Source organism: Budorcas taxicolor, chromosome 6 (assembly GCF_023091745.1).
Source record: "Budorcas taxicolor isolate Tak-1 chromosome 6, Takin1.1, whole genome shotgun sequence".
Lineage (NCBI taxonomy): Eukaryota > Metazoa > Chordata > Mammalia > Artiodactyla > Bovidae > Budorcas > Budorcas taxicolor.
Window position 1 is genome coordinate 75,357,787 of NC_068915.1, and position 16,488 is coordinate 75,374,274.

General features: G+C 39.5%; 1 pseudogene; it reads left to right on the forward strand.

Moving 5' to 3' along the window:
• The window catches only part of LOC128049521 (condensin-2 complex subunit D3-like), a 94,182-nt pseudogene extending 79,900 nt beyond the window's left edge, over positions 1-14,282 (forward strand).
• The last annotated feature ends 2,206 nt before the right edge of the window (positions 14,283-16,488 follow it).

A 16,488-nucleotide genomic window follows, 5' to 3' on the forward strand; every position in this document is an offset into this window, starting at 1 on the left:
TTTAGGATGGACTGGTGGGACCTCCTTGCAGTCCAAGGGACCCTCAAGAGTCTTCTCCAGCACCACAGCTCAAAAGCATCAATTCCTTAGTGCTCAGCTTTCTTTATAATCCAACTCTCATGTCCATAAGTGACTACTGGAGAAACCATAGCCTTGAGTAGATGGACCTTTGTTGGCAAAGTAATGTCTCTGCTTTTTAATATGCTGTCTAGGTTGGTCATAACTTCCCTTCCAAGGAGTAAGCGTTTTTTAATTTCATGGCTGCAATCACCATCTGCAGTAATTTTGGAGCCCCGCAAAATAAAGTCAGCCACTGTTTCCTCATCTATTTGCCATGAAGTGATGGGACCAGATGCCATGGTCTTAGTTTTCTGAATGTTGGGCTTTAAGCCAACATTTTCACTCTCCTCTTTCACTTTCCTCAAGTGGGTGTTTATTTCTTCACTTTCTGCCGTAAAGGTGATATCATTTGCATATCTGAGATTATAGATATTTCTCCTGTCAATCTTGATTCCACCTTGTGCTTCATCCAACCCAGCATTTCTCATGATGTACTCTGCATATAGTAAAATAAGCAGGGTGACAATATACAGCCTTGATGTACTCCTTTTCCTATTTGGAACCAGTCTGTTGTTCCATGTCCAGTTCTAACTGTTGCTTCCTGATCTGCATACAGATTTCTCAAGAGGCAGGTCAGGTGGTCTGGTATTCCCATCTCTTTCATAATTTTCATTGTTTATTGTGACCCACACAATATGTTTTTCTGGAACTCTCTTGCAATTTGTTTAAAATTAGTCAGAAGTTTACAGTCATCACAGATAAACAATGCAGTCAAATAACAAGATTTTTGTTAACTAAAATGGATGTAAATAGTGATCCCAAACAGATACAGATAATTCTACACAATAATGAAAGAAATAGTACAAGCTTAAAGAATGAGATCTTAAAATTCTATCTTTGTACTTTGTTCTATCTCAGCCTTAAGAGGAAAGTATAGTATATTTTCCTACCATGTTAAAAAAAAAAAAGTGTGTACCCTTTACTGGCATTAAGTACACTCACCTTTTTTTAGCTAACTTCACCACCATTCGTTAAACATTCTTCATTTTCCAAAGCTGAAAATTTATGCCTATTAAACAATAGCTCCTTAGTCCTCCCCTCCACTTCTAGGCAACAACTGAGATAAAAGTGTCTACAGGATCTTTGAGCTGTCATGTAGATACTGAATCCACTCTCCTCCCCCCATCCAGGTGAAGAAGTTAACTACATGATGACCAGACTATAACCATGATATAAGCTGCCACAATTCTGAGAACTGGCCTCAAAGAAAGGGAAAAAGACTGACCCTGGAACTGAAGATTAACTGTGGTTAAAACAATCAATATGATGTTCATCAGATCACAACATGACCAATTTTAAGATGACTGTGAGAGCTGACTGTGCCATTTCTGCATGTAGCCCCTCCCTCTGCCTCTAAAATCTCTTGAATGCTGATTGTCAGTAGGGGGAGTCAGCCTTTGGACAGGAGAGACCCCCACATTCTGTTGCCAGCCTTTGAAATTAAGTTAAAGCAAACTTGCTTTCCTTTCCTTTCCTTTATTGACTTTAGAGCTGTGAGAAGCCAGACCCCACTTTTGGTAACACTATTTTTAAATATTGAAATAAAATTGATACTATGATACAAACTGTGGAAAATTCTTCAAGAGATGGGAATACCAGACCACCTGACCTGCCCTCTGAGAAATTTGTATGCAGGTCAAGAAACAACAGTTAGAATAGGACATGGAACAACAGACTTGTTCCAAATAGAAAAAGGAATATGTCAAGGGTGTATATTGTCACCCTGCTTATTTAACTTATATGAAGAGTACATCATACAAAATGTCAGGCTGGGTAGAGCACAAGCTGGAATCAAGATTGCCAGGAGAAATATCAATAATCTCAGATATGCAGATGACACCACCCTTATGGCAGAAAGTGAAGAACTAAAGAGCCTCTTGATGAAAGTGAAAGAGGAGAGTGAAAAAGTTGGCTTAAAGCTCAGCATTAAAAAAACTAAGATCATGGCATCCAGTCCCATCACTTCATGGCAAATAGATGGGGAAACAACGGAAACCGTGACAAACTTTATTTTCTTGGGCTCCAAAATCCCTGCACATTGTGACTGCAGCCATGAAATTAAAAGATGCTTGCTCCTTAGAAGAAAAGTTATGACCAACCTAGACAGCATATTAAAAAGCAGAGACATTACTTTCCCAACAAAGGTTTGTCTAGTCAAAGCTATGCTTTTTCCAGTGTCATGCATGGATGTGAGCGTTGGACCATAAAGAAGGCTGAGGGCCAAAGAATTGATGCTTTTGGACTGTGGTGTTGTAGAAGACTCTTGAGAGTCCCTTGGACTGCAAGGAGATCCAACTAGCCAATCCTAAAGGAAATCAGTCCTGAATATTCACTGAAAGGACTGATACTGAAGCTGAAACTCCAATACGTTGGCCACCTGATGCGAAGAACTGGCTCATTTGAAAAGACCCTGATTTTGGGAAAGATTGAAGGCAGGAGGGAAAAGAAACAACAGAGGATGAGATGGTTGGTTAGCATCACTGACTTGATGGACATGAGTTTTAGCGTGCCCTGGGAGTTGGTGCTAGACATGAAAGCAGGCCTGCTGCAGTCCATGGGGCTGCAAAGAGTCAGATGTCTGAGCGACTGAACTGACTGGTGATCTTTGATATTGTAGCATCTTAATTTGGCAAAATTCAAAAGAATTATAGAAATATCTTAAGTGCCACACTTTTTTCCAGCAAAAATATCCATGTATAATCTCTTTTGTTTAGTTCTCTTTATATAGTTCAATCAACCAGAACTCCTACCTAAAATATAGCAATGCATGAAAGGGGGTTGAACGATGCACACTCCCTTTAGACTTTCATGTAAAAGGAAATAATGCTATAAACTATGCTTCATCTGAGATTCTTAAAAATTAATACTAATATATTGTGAAGTATAGAGCAAAGAAATACCTATCTTCAAGGTTTGAGGTAAGATCTCATACAAATCTAATTTTCTGTCTAAATAATTCTATGTATCCATTTACTTATCATTAAAAATCATGCACAATGTGTTGTTGGAGACCCCAAGAACTGTAGCTCTTCAGGCTCCTCTGCCCATAGCATTTCCCAGGCAATAATATTGATTGTTATTGTTCAGTCACTCAGTCATGTCTGACTCTTTGTGACCCCATGGACTGCAGCATGCCAGGCTTCTCTGTTTTTCACCATCTCCCAGAGTTTGCTCAAACTCATGTCCATTGAGTTGGTGATGCCATCTAACCATCTCATCCTCTGTCAACCCCTTCTCCTCCAGCCTTCAATTTTTTTCCAGCATCAGGGTCTTTTCTTTGAGTCAGTTCTTCTCACCAGGTGGCCAACGTGATGGAGCTCTAGCATCAGTCCTTCTGATGAATATTGAGGATTGATTTCCTTTAGGATTGACTGGTTTGTTCTACTCACTGTCCAAGGGACTCTCAAGAGTCTTCTTCAACACCACAGTTAAAAAGCATTAATTCTTCAGTACCTAGCCTTCTTTATGGTCCAACTCTCACATCCATACATGACTACTGGAAAATAGCTTTGACTAGATATACCTTTGTTGGCAAAGAATACTAGAATGGTTGCCATTTCCTTCTCCAGGGGATCTTCCTGGCCCAGGGATCAAACCTGTGTCTCCTGCTTGGCAGGTGGATTCTTTATCCTGAACTGCCTGGGAAACCCACGTATAATAGCAGACACTACCTATAATATGAATTCCATTCCCTATTTTAGGGTAAATGAGAGACTTAGAAGAGAAGTCTCTATTCCATGTTCACGGTGTCCCTTTTTCTCTGCTTCAAGTTCACAGGGACAATCCCAACAGAACAGTCCATAGACTCTTTAACAGATTCTTTAAAACTGAAAGAACAGAGTGTAGCAGAAAACAGTATAAACCAGCTGTTTTCATGGTCCCAGGCATCAAGCTTGCTTTGCTACTTAGTTATATTTTAGGCATTTATGGGATTCATCATATTTCTGTAAGAGGAATAATTGTGTTCAGACATAAAAAATTATAGACTGAAGATTTTGAGTATCCTCTGTAGTCAGACAGCTAGGCTTTGTGTAAACAAGTGGAATTAGGAAAAATTGCTCACAGTAACAAGACAATAAACCTCAACAAAATGTTGACCATGAGTTAGGAATTTGCAAATCTCTGAGAACATTTAGCAGATTTTCAGCAATAAAAACACATTAGAAAACCTGTGGCCTTACTATGCCCCAGTGATATAAAATGAACTGTAAATCATTTATTGAAAATTATTAATGGAATTGAATATTACAGCTAATTGATTTATTCTTTAAGTTGTCCTATCTTCTTAAATTATTTCATTGAAATATATCTATTCATAAGTTCATACTAATAGAAATGTTAAAGATGAAGGAAAAAACTCTTGATTATCCAAGCTAATATGTTTTAAAGAAAAATCCCTTGATGTTAGATTATAATTCCCATTTTTGTATATGTACTGTCTTTTATCTTGTGTTTGTAGGTGTCTTATCTGACAATGTAAATCTAGTTACTATTGCGTTAGTAAATAAGATTAGTTGGTTTGAGTTACCCTGCATTATGGTAGCAATGTTTATCTTATAATAATACATGAGCTGTATATTAAGCTTTATTTCTTCCTACTATTTACATGGTAATTGAATCCTTTGAGTCTTTAACTTTAAAACAGCCATTTTCTTGGTGATCAAAAAGGCAATAGTAAGAATATACTAACTGCATAACTGAACTCTGATTCAGTTCAGTTCAGTTCAGTTGCCCAGTCCTGTCCAACTGTTTGTGACCCCATGAACTGCAGCACGCCAGGCCTCCCTGTCCATCACCAACTTCCGGAGTTCACTCAAACTCACGTCCATAGAGTTGGTAATGACATCCAGCCATATCATTCTCTGTCATCCCCTTCTCCTCCTGACCCCAATCCCTCCCAGCATCAGAATCTTTTCCAATGAGTCAACTCTTTGCATAAGGTGGCCAAAGTATTAGAGTTTCAGGTTTAGCATCATGCCTTCCAAAGAACACCCAGGACTGATCTCTTTTATTTTTTTCTTTTTATTTTAATATTATTTTTTAATACAAATTTATTTATTTTAAGTGGAGGTTACTTACTTTACAAGATTGTATTGGTTTTGCCATACATCAACATGAAACCGCCACAGGTATACACGTGTTCCCCATGCTGAAACCCCCTCCCTCCTCCCTCTCCGTACCATCTTTAGAATGGACTGGTTGGATCTCCTTGCACTCCAAGGGACTCTCAAGAGTCTTCTCCAACACCACAGCTCAAAAGCATCAATTCTTCGGTGCTCAGCTTTTTTCACAATCCAACTCTCGCATCCATACATGACCACTGGGAAAAAAAAAAAAAAAAGCCTTCACTAGATGGACCTTTGTTGACAAAGTGATGTCTCTGCTTTTGAATATGTGATCTAGGTTGGTCATAACTTTCCTTCCAGGGAGTAAGCATCTTTTAATTTCATGGCTGCAATCACCATCTGCAGTGATTTTGGAGCCCGAAAAAATAAAGTCTGATACTGTTTCCACTGTTTACCCATCTATTTCCCATGAAGTGATGGGACCAGATACCATGATCTTAGTTTTCTGAATGTTGAGCTTTAAGCTAACTTTTTCACGCTCCTCCTTCACCTTCATCAACAGACTTTTTAGTTCCTCTTCACTTTCTGCCATCAGGGTGGTGTCGTCTGCATATCTGAGGTGATTGATATTTCTCCTGGCAATCTTGATTCCAGCTTGTGCTTCTTCCAACCCAATGTTTCTCATGATGTACACTGCATGTGAGTTAAATAAACAGGGTGACAATATACAGCCTTGACATACTCCTTTTTCTATTTGGAACCACTCAGTTGTTCCATGTCCAGTTCTAACTGTTGCTTCCTGACCTGCATACAGGTTTCTCAAGAGGCAGGTTAGGTGGTCTGGTATTCCCATCTCTTTCAGATTTTCCACAGTTTACTGTGATCATCCCAGTCAAGGCTTTGGCATAGTCAATAAAGCAGAAATGGATGTTTTTCCAGAACTCTCTTGCTTTTTCAATGATTCAGCAGATGTTGGCAGCAATGCAGAGTTACCACCTGGGATACAAAATATAGTTGTTATTATTCTATATTTTTCTATGGAACATACGAAATGATTAATACGTAACACCAGTGTTCCCTTTCCTTTATTTTATGATGTGAAGTCACTTAGTCGTTTCCCACTCTTTATCACCCCATGGACTGTATTCCTTCTCCAGAGGATCTTCCCCACCCAGGGATCAAATCTGGGTCTCCCACAGTGTAGGCAGATGCTTTATTTTCTGAACCAGGTGTATCTAATATCCTTTATTGTATAGGCGGTGTTTATAATCTGGGAACTTGGTATAGTTTCTCTACCTTCTCGTATCCCAAACTCCAACATTTTGTTCACAGGAATACTGAACAAATTAAAATAATGAAAAAATTCTCTGAGATGAAAAATAAAACCTCTCTCTTCCCCCTATTAAATAGAAGTAAAAGAGACAATGGATGAGTCATCTGAGAATTTAAAATTGCAATTGTTTCTTTAAAAGGAGCACTTTAAAGTGTTTCTTCTAAGAAGACACAACTACATTTGATAATTGCGTTCCTACTTGATCAATAATAATAATTTCAGAATCATAAAAATAAAACAAGCAGAAAGTACAAGCAACTACTAGAAAATATAAACTGCTGAGAACTTTCATTCTTTATAAGAGACAAATATAATTTATCAATCTTATATAACCTGTATATAACCTTATATAATGAGAGGAGCTACCCCACGCCCAAGGAGCAGAGGCTGCCAGGTGCAGGAGGGCAGGGAGGAGTGTGTCTCATGATGTACACTGCATATTAGTTAAGTAGGCAGAATGACAATATACAGCTTTGATGTACTCCTTTTCCTATTCAGGTATGAATTAAATCAAATTCCTTATGATTATACAGTGGAAGTGAGAAATAGATTTAAGGGAATCGATCTGATAGATAGAGTGCTTGATGAACTATGGACAGAAGTTCGTGACATTGTACAGAAGACAGGGATTAAGACCATTCCCAAGAAAATCAATGCAAAAAACAAAATGGCTGTCTGAGGAGGCCTTACAAATAGCTGTGAAAAGAAGAGAAGTGAAAAGCAAAGGAGAAAAGGAAAGACATAAGCATCTGAATACAGAGTTTCAAATAATAGCAAGGAGAGACAAGAAAGCCTTTCTCATTGATCAATGCAAAGAAATAGAGGAAAATAACCGAATGACTAGAGATCTCTTCAAGAAAATTAGAGATAAGAAGGGAACATTTCATGCCAAGATGAGCTCAATAAAGGACAGAAATGGTATGGACCTAACACAAGCAGAAGATATTAAGAGGTGGTAAGAATACACAGAAGAACTGTACAAAAAAGATCTTGATGACTCAGATAATCACGATGGTGTGATCACTTAGCTAGAGCCAGACATCATGGAATGTGAAGTCAAGTGGGCCTTAGAAAGCATCACTATGAACAAAGCCAGTGGAGGTGATGGAATTCCAGTTGAGCTATTTCAAATCCTGAAAGGTGATGCTATGAAAGTGCTGCACTCAATATGTCGGCAAATTTGGAAAACTCAGCAGTGGCCACAAGACTGGAAAATGTCAGTTTTCATTCCAATCTCAAAGAAAGGCAATGCCAAAGAATGCTCAAACTACTGCACAATTGCACTCATCTCACACGTTAGTAAATTAATGCTCGAAATTCTCCAAGTCAGGCTTCAGCAATACGTCAACCATGAACTTCCAGATGTTCAACTGGTTTTAGAAAAGGCAGAGGAACCAGAGATCAAATTGCCAACATCCGCTGGATCATGGAGAAAGCAAGAGAGTTCCAGAAAAACATCTATTTATGCTTTATTGACTACACCAAAGCCTTTGACTGGGTTGATCACAGTAAACTGTGAAAAATTCTGAAAGAGATGGGAATACCAGACCACCTGACCTGCTTCTTGAGAGACCTGTATGCAGGTCAGGAAGCAACAGTTAGAACTGGACATGGAACAATAGAGTGGTTCCAAATAGGAAAAGGAGTATGTCAAGGCTGTATATTGTCACCCTGCTTATTTAACTCACATGCAGAGTACATCATGAGAAACACTGGGTTGGAAGAAGCACCAGCTGGAATCAAGATTGCCAGGAGAAATATCAATAACATCAGATATGCAGATGACACCACCCTGATGCCAGAAAGTGAAGAGGAATTAAAAAGCCTCTTGAAGAAAGTGAAAGTGTAGAGTGGAAAATTTGACTTAAAGCTCAACATTCAGAACACTAAGATCATGGCATCTGATCCCATCACCCCATGGGAAATAGATAGGTAAACAGTGGAAACAGTGTCAGACTTTATTTTTTGGGCTCTAAAATCACTGCAGATAGTGATTTCATCCATAAAATTAAAAGATGCTTACCCCTTGGAAGGAAAGTTATGACAAACCAAGATAGCATATTCAAAAGCAGAGACATTACTTTGTCAACAAAGGTCCGTCTAGTGAAGGCTATGGTTTTTCCTGTGGTCATGTATGGATCTGAGAGTTGGACTGTGAAGAAAGCTGAGTGCTGAAGAATTGATGCTTTTGATATGTGGTGTTGGAGAAGACTCTTGAGAGTCCTTTGGACTGCAAGGAAATCCGAGTCCATTCTAAAGGAAATCAGTCCTTGGTGTTCATTGGAAGGACTGATGCTAAAGCTAAATCTCCAGTACTTTAGACATCTCATGCGAAGAGTTGACTCATTGGAAAAAGCTCTGATGCTGGGAGGGATTTGGGGGCAGGAGGAGAAGCAGATGACAGAGTATGAGATGGCTGGATGACATCACTGAGTCGATGAACATGAGTTTGAGTAAACTTTGGGAATTCGTGATAGACAGGGAGGCCTGGGGTGCTGCGTTTCATGGGGTCACCTAGAGTCAGACACAACTGAGCTACTGAACTGAATTGATATAACCTGTGATAACCTGAAGTGACTTAACTTAGTAGTGATAACCTGAGGTGAGAGAAAAATCCCTGTCGCTAAGAGATAGAGAACTATTCTAAATTTCATTTTCAGGACTGCTAATTTTCAAATTCATATATTACAGAAGCCTGTGGAGAATAGTGGAAAACATTCTATAGAGACAGAAGAGGACTTTATTATCTGATATGGGTTAAAAGTGTAACATATAAGATGTATGATTTGGACCAATGATTTAAAATCTCTAGACATTGAAGTGAGTGAGTATATACATACTATTCATAGAACATTTGCTCTGAGCCAGGCATTGTGGGTTGTATGCCTCCACATGATCCATAGGCATTTTATGTACCTTTTCTGAAATATGTCTTATGACAATATAATAAACTTGACTAAAAACTAGCATTATCTTATAAATTGGGATTATTTTTGAGAAAGCATAGTAATTTTCTCCAAATAATATGCAAGTAGCAAAGCTAGGATATGAAAGTAACAGTAACAACTATGTTTCATTGTATTAATTTATCAAAAGTGATCTGTTTAAACATATATATTTTCATTGGAGTATAATGGCTTTACAATGTTGTGCTATTTTTTTGCTGTATAGCAAAGTGAATAAACTATACATATACATATATCCCTTCTTTATTGGATTTCCTTCCCATTTTGGTCATTACAGAGCATAAAACTATCCTTGGATTATGCTCAATACACTTTAACAATTACTATGCAGTATTCCATAGTAATTGTTTCCAAGTATTCCAGTAATAACATATTCCATAGTAATATTATTCCAGTATTCAAAGGATCAAATTTCCACAACAGAGGTTCTCTAGAATTTAGTTAAAAACAACTTTTTTTTTCCTCAGTGTGTTTCCTACCAGCTATCTTCTAATGTAATCCTTTAATGACAGATTACAACCATGAGAATATTTAATATAATAGGTGCAGGAAAATTGCATTATCCTTTATACTAAGAATTATAATGTTAATTAAATAGAAGGAAGAACAAGTTCATGTTTCTGGTTATCTTACAAGAAACAGATAAGCAAATGCAGGCTGCCTTGTGACCCTGTTACATAAAATAACAGAGATTACTTTAGAAAAAAAGAGTCCAGAAGACCTTCCAAGATGGCAGAGGAATAAGACAGGAAGAGTGCATCCCTCCCCACAAATACATCTGAAATCCATCTGCATATGGAACAGCTCCTACAGAACATCTTTTGAACACAGGCAGAAGACCAAAGACTTCCAAAAAGGCAAGCCAATCTCTTTAGAATAAGAGCACTTAGACCTTTTTTAGAGAGAACAGAATTTCCCACATCATGCTGATGGCCATGTTTCATCACTTCATTCATAAGGTGGTTAAGAAAAATGACAGTGTTCAACAGCAGGAATTCAGTCTTCACACTGCTAGGCTTTTTATCTTCTTGTTCTGGAAGTAGCAGACAGGGTAATTCAATCAAGTTTTCCACCCACTGCTGTTTGACAAATATGTTCAGATTCTAAAGAGGAGTGGGCTCAAGAATCCAGCTTGGATGAGAAAAGAAAAAAGAGCAACCAAAAACACTGAGGCCTGCAGGAAAGAGGTGATGAAGACGGATGAGGTTACTAAAGAAGAGGATGAAGAGACAAAGGAGATAAAGAGATTTTTTTTTCTTCTTCTTCTGAAGACCATTGTCAAATTCTAAATGCCATCTTTCATGTTTGAAGAGCTTTCAAGATTTCTTCCCAAGTTCTCCCTAGAAGAGAAGCCAGAGTGTATTACATAATTGTGTAGAAAGTCTTTGTTGCATTAGCTAGTTTTGAACCAGTTCTTAATGAATTTCATGTTATGTAAGCTGGAGATCTCCATGAAGCAAAATATATACCAGAACTGGCCTATCATGGGTTGTGTTTGCTTTGCTTCCCTATTCACAGAGAAGGAAACAAGATTCTCAGATGTGTTTTCCATCAAATATTCTACATTATATTAATGAAACAACTGAGCAAAGACTGCCATCACAGCCCCCTTGCCATCATGTCTCCAGTTGTCAGCAGTAGAAACCTGGTCATCCAGCTTGTAAGTTCTGGGTGAGCTAAAAGAAACCCTATATACATCCAGTCCTTTGAATTCTGCTACAACATATCTGTGGCAAGGTGTTCAATAAATCTAAATATCAAACCTATTGCATTCATCTCACATACTAGCAAAGTAATGCTCAAAATTCTCCAAGCAAGTCTTCAAAACTATGTGAACTAAGAACTTCCAGATGTTCAAGCTGGATTTAGAAAAGGCATAGAGACAAGAAATCAAATCACCAATATCCATTGGATCATCAAAAAAGCAAGAGTTCCAGAAAAATATCTACTTCTACTTTACTAACTAGGCCAAAGCCTTTCACTGTGTGGATCACAACAAACTGTGAAAAATTCTTCAAGAGATGGGAATACCAGACCACCTGACCTGCCTCTTGAGAAATCTGTATGCAGGTCAAGAAGAAACAGTTAGAACTGGACATGGGACAACAGACAGGTTTCAAATTGGGAAAAGAGTACATCAAGGCTGTATATTGTCACCCTGCTTATTTAACTTCTATGTAGAGAATCTCATGCGAAATGCCAGGCTGGATGAAGGACAAGTTGGAATCAAGATTGCAGGGAGAAATATCAATAATCTCAGATATGCAGATGACACCACCCTTAGGCAGAAAGCAAAGAGGAACTAAAGAGCCTCTTGATGAAAGTGAAAGAGGAGAGTGAAAAAGCTGGTTTAAAACTCAACATTAAAAAAAACTAAGATCATGGCATCTGGTCCCATCACTTCATGGCAAATAGATGGGGAAACAATAGAAACAGTGATAGACTTTATTTTCTTGGGCTCCAAAATCACTGCAGATGGTGACTGCAACTATGAATTAAAAGATAATTTGCTCCTTGGAAGAAAAGCTAGACCAACCTAGACAGCATATTAAAAAGCAGTGACATTACATTGCCAACAAAGTTCTGTTTAGTCAAAGCTATGGTTTTTTCAGTAGTCATATATGGATGTGAGAGTTGGACTATAAAGAAAGCTGAGCACCAAAGAATTGACACTTTTGAACTGTGGTGTTGGAAAAGACTCCTAAGAGTCCCTTGGACTGCAAGAAGATCCAACCAGTCCATCCTAAAGGAAATCAGTCCTGAATATTCATTGGAAGGACTAATGCTGAAGCTGAAACTCCAGTACTTTGGCCACCTGATGCAAAGAACTGACTCATTGGAAAAGACTCTGATGCTGGGAACAATTGAAGGCACGAGAAGGGGACGACAGAGGATGAGATGGTTGGAATGCATCACCGACTTGATGGACATGAGTTTGAGCAATCTCTGCATCTTGGTGATGGACAGGGAAGCCTGGCATGCTGTGGTCCATGGGATCACAAAGAGTCAGACATGACTGAGCAACTGAACTGAACTGAACTGAAACCTATGCGGCTCATTCTCTGGGCCAGCTCAACAAGCTTCCTTGTGAGGAATATGCTTCTTTCATGGCCCAGATTTATGAATTAGCACCAGATGCCAAAGTCTCTTCCATGTTTCACTCTAGATGTGGCCGTGGCTCTTCTGGAACTACCTGACAAGAGGTGGATGACCCACTTCCCCTGGAGCATGAGAAGTTCTTAAGTTCTTGGTTCAGGAAATCTTGTTTGCCTGTTGTATAGACAAGGACCCAGTGGTCCATAGCAAAGCTGTGTCCAGTTTTGCACATGGCCTAGAGTCCTCTTCCATGTCCTCATTGGACAGCATGGAGGCATTTCTGGATAACACTCCTGCAGTTTCAGGAGTAGAGGGCCACCAAAAGAGTGCTCAGAAAAATTCAACAGAAGAGGATTTCATGATGATGCTGAGGAACAGGGTTAGTGATGAAAAGATCAGCATCAGGAAATCTGCAATCCAAGTCTTAGTGAACATCTTGAAATACTGTACCATCTTGTGTATGAGAGACAAGCTGCCTGTCCTGCATAATCAGTGTTTTGATATTACCATGTCTGCGGCAAGCAGGCTTTGCAATCTCTACCGAGCCGCTGATGGCCCAATCCTGGTGTGTCCATCTACAGAAGGCCTGGCTGGAGGGGGTTATCCTGGGTGTGATAGACAATGAGAGCTCCTGTCTATGCCCACCTCTAGCTCTCACACCAAGATGGGGACACTATTCTTGATGAGGTCTTCGGGCTGTAAGCACAGCTTTCCCAAGGTGATGATGGCTTGTCCTCTGATCACAGAGGGCACGACTCGCGTGAACCTGAAAGAGGGGCTAGAAGGTGGGCATGGGCAGGAATGTCCTTAACAACATTATCCTTTGTGACCTCTGTGTCCACTACACAGCCCCAACAAACAAGTACATTCCCAAAATCCGCACACATCTGAAGGACCTGAACCCTTTCTTCCAGAAGCATACACTACTTTTGTTCACCCGACCCCTGCAGGAGAACTTCATGAAGTGACAGTGTTGCCTGTTCCTCTGTTTCATCAGCACACCAGTAGACCTGAACCCAGAGGTCACCAGCACCAGGGCAGTCTGTCTGGCCCATTGCTCTTGAAGAGGAACCCAAACATATTTTTCCAGCACCTCATTGCATTCATTTTGCTCTTCAACAACTTTGAGAAACACAAAAGTTTCAATAGGTTCCCCCAGGTGGAGAGAGAGAAGTGGCTATTCTCCCTGAAAGGGAATATGGACAAGGAAAAGTAGATGAAAATCTACAAGTTTCTCCTGGAACACTACTTCACTGATGAGCAGGGGTTCAACATCACTTCGAGAGTCTTCAGCGACATCCTGGCATACTTCACTGACAGTGACCTCCTGTGGACACAGAAGACAGCAAACTCCTCTCAGACATGTTTGAGGGGCTCAGTTTGAAGGAGATCAGATTGTAGGTATTGAGGGCTAAGCCAGACAAGGACCTGGCCCAAGCCAAAGTGTTCATGTAGGAAGTGCAGAAGGAGCTTGTTTTAAGTTCAAAGGAGGAATTTCCTAGAAAGTAATATTCCAATTATCATCTCCCTGAAGTCTGCCCTAGAGAAGAACAAGATCCCAGCTCTTTGGGAACTCATGCACTACCTCAGGGAGCAATGTGGGATTACTGAGATGAAATCAAGGACTTTTGTACAGTTGACAAGCAGCTGGTCACAAAACTTGAGTAGGACACCAGATGCTACTAAGAGCAGCTGACTTAGGAGTAGGAGCTGGGGAGGTAGGCAGCCACAGACAGGATGGTCTCAGGTTCCAAGGAGGCACAAGTCAGGTAGGTTGTTCCAAGTTTGGAAACAATGTCAACTCCTGCTGGCCAAGAAAGACTCCATGGTCACTGCTGCAGACCATCCATCCACATCCAGGCCCCATGCTACCCACATGACTGCATTTCTCTTCCTGGTGTCCAAAGACAGGCTCATGTTAGTGAGCACCAATGTCATCCTGAGTTCCTTCAGGAAGTTTGGGGAGGCATGGAGCTGGTCTTGTGGCTAGAGAGTAGAGCTATAAACCTTAGACATATGTCCTGAGAGCCTGGGTAATCTGGTCAATATGAGTCCTTAAAGGGCTTAGAGATGGAGTCCAGAGGAGCTATTGACCTGAAAAGGAAGTGAGGGGTCAGGACCCCTGAGTGGACCATTCAGAATGTCATGTTCTGAGAGGAAATCAGCTATGTCTCTCATTGGGTTCATCTTTTTCCCCCAGAGGCCAGACCCTCCCAACCTGGTCCAGTAGGCTCACCCTGGGAAGTCAGAGGTAGACAAAACCTGGGGACAACATTCTGTGTCTGTCACTGCCTGACTTGCAGACCATGCAGCCATCCTAGACTTCTCAATGGAATGTGACAACCCCCAGGATGTTGGACTGTGAGGCCTGGAAGAAAAAGGCAACTGACCACCTCTCCCTGGAAGCCTCCATTAGGAGCATCAGGGCCACCTATCTGTTCACCTGTGTGGCTGGTCAATACCTAGTTTGGAACTGTAAGATACCGTAAGATACTAGAGAAATGCCTCATGCATTTAATACAAATTTAAATATTTGTAAATATTTGGCTTATTCTATTAAGTTCTATTCTGGTCCTAATACTGAGCTTTCTCTTCTGTAAATCCAGCTTTTGGTAGCTGTACCTAGCTTTCTATATCTGATGTCAAAATCCTATATATAATATATTTCTGCATCTCCTGCATTGAAGGCAGATTCTTTATTCACTGACCCATCTGGGAAGTCCTAATATGTTTCTAATGTTATTTATATTTTGCAAACTTTTTGACGTTTGTTCGAATAAATAAAGGTGGTTGTTGTTTGGTCACTAAGTTGTGTCCAACTCTTTGAAACTCCATGAACTACAGCACTCTAGGCTTCCCTCTCCTTCACTATCTCTAGAGTTTGCTCAGATACATGTCCATTGAGTCAGTGATGCCATCCAATCATCTCATCTTCTACTGCCCAATGAGTGTGCTCTTTGCATCAGGTGGCCAAACTATTGGAGCTTCAGCTTCAGATGAAACAGCATTAGTCCTTCCAATGAATATTTAGGGTTGATTTCTTTTAGGATTGACTGGTTTGATATCCTTGCTGTCCAAGGGATTCCCAAGAATCTTCTCCAGCACCACAATTCACAGCCATTAATTCTTTGAATTGATTAAGGTTAAGCGTGAAAAAAAAAAAAAAAAGTCCAAAGTTTACATGGCAGAAAACTGATTTTCAGCTTTATTTGAATACACAAGCTAGATAGGTTTCTGTGGTTAAAATTCAACCCTGATTAATAAAATTTGATTACTCATCGTTATATTTTTCCTCCCTTCCCCATTCCTTCTTTGACTAATTAGATCATCCAAGAAGTCCAATAAATATTAATTCCTTTCAACTCCCATAACTCAGTATTTAGAAAAAAATTATATACAATTCATTTCACTACTTACATAATATCTTTTTTAAATTTATCATTTTCAATACATTATTTTACATTTGAATAATCATGTACCCCAAGTTATATTTCAAATCTTTCTTACTGACATTATTTACTTGTGTGATCTTATCTTTATTTATTCAATCATTCACTATCCAGGCACTGGAATGTCTACAAAGAATAAGACATAGCTCGTGACCTAGAGGAACAGTATAATGGGAAGGGTGCCTGGCAAATGGACAACTATAATACTGAGAAAAAAAGCTAGCCCAGTTCTGTGGAATTGCAGAGAAAGGAGAATCTAACTGTGCAAGATGGATTACTACATAATGGATTACTTAGGATTTAGCCCTCAAATAGGGTTTGTTTTAGATTAATATATATTTCCTAATCATCTATCTTTTCTGACATAACCAGACTTCAAATTGCCAGTTAAATGAATTGTTATTTCAGCTGTAACAAAATAATTCTGGATTATATCTTGAAAAGTACTTTTTTTTCCT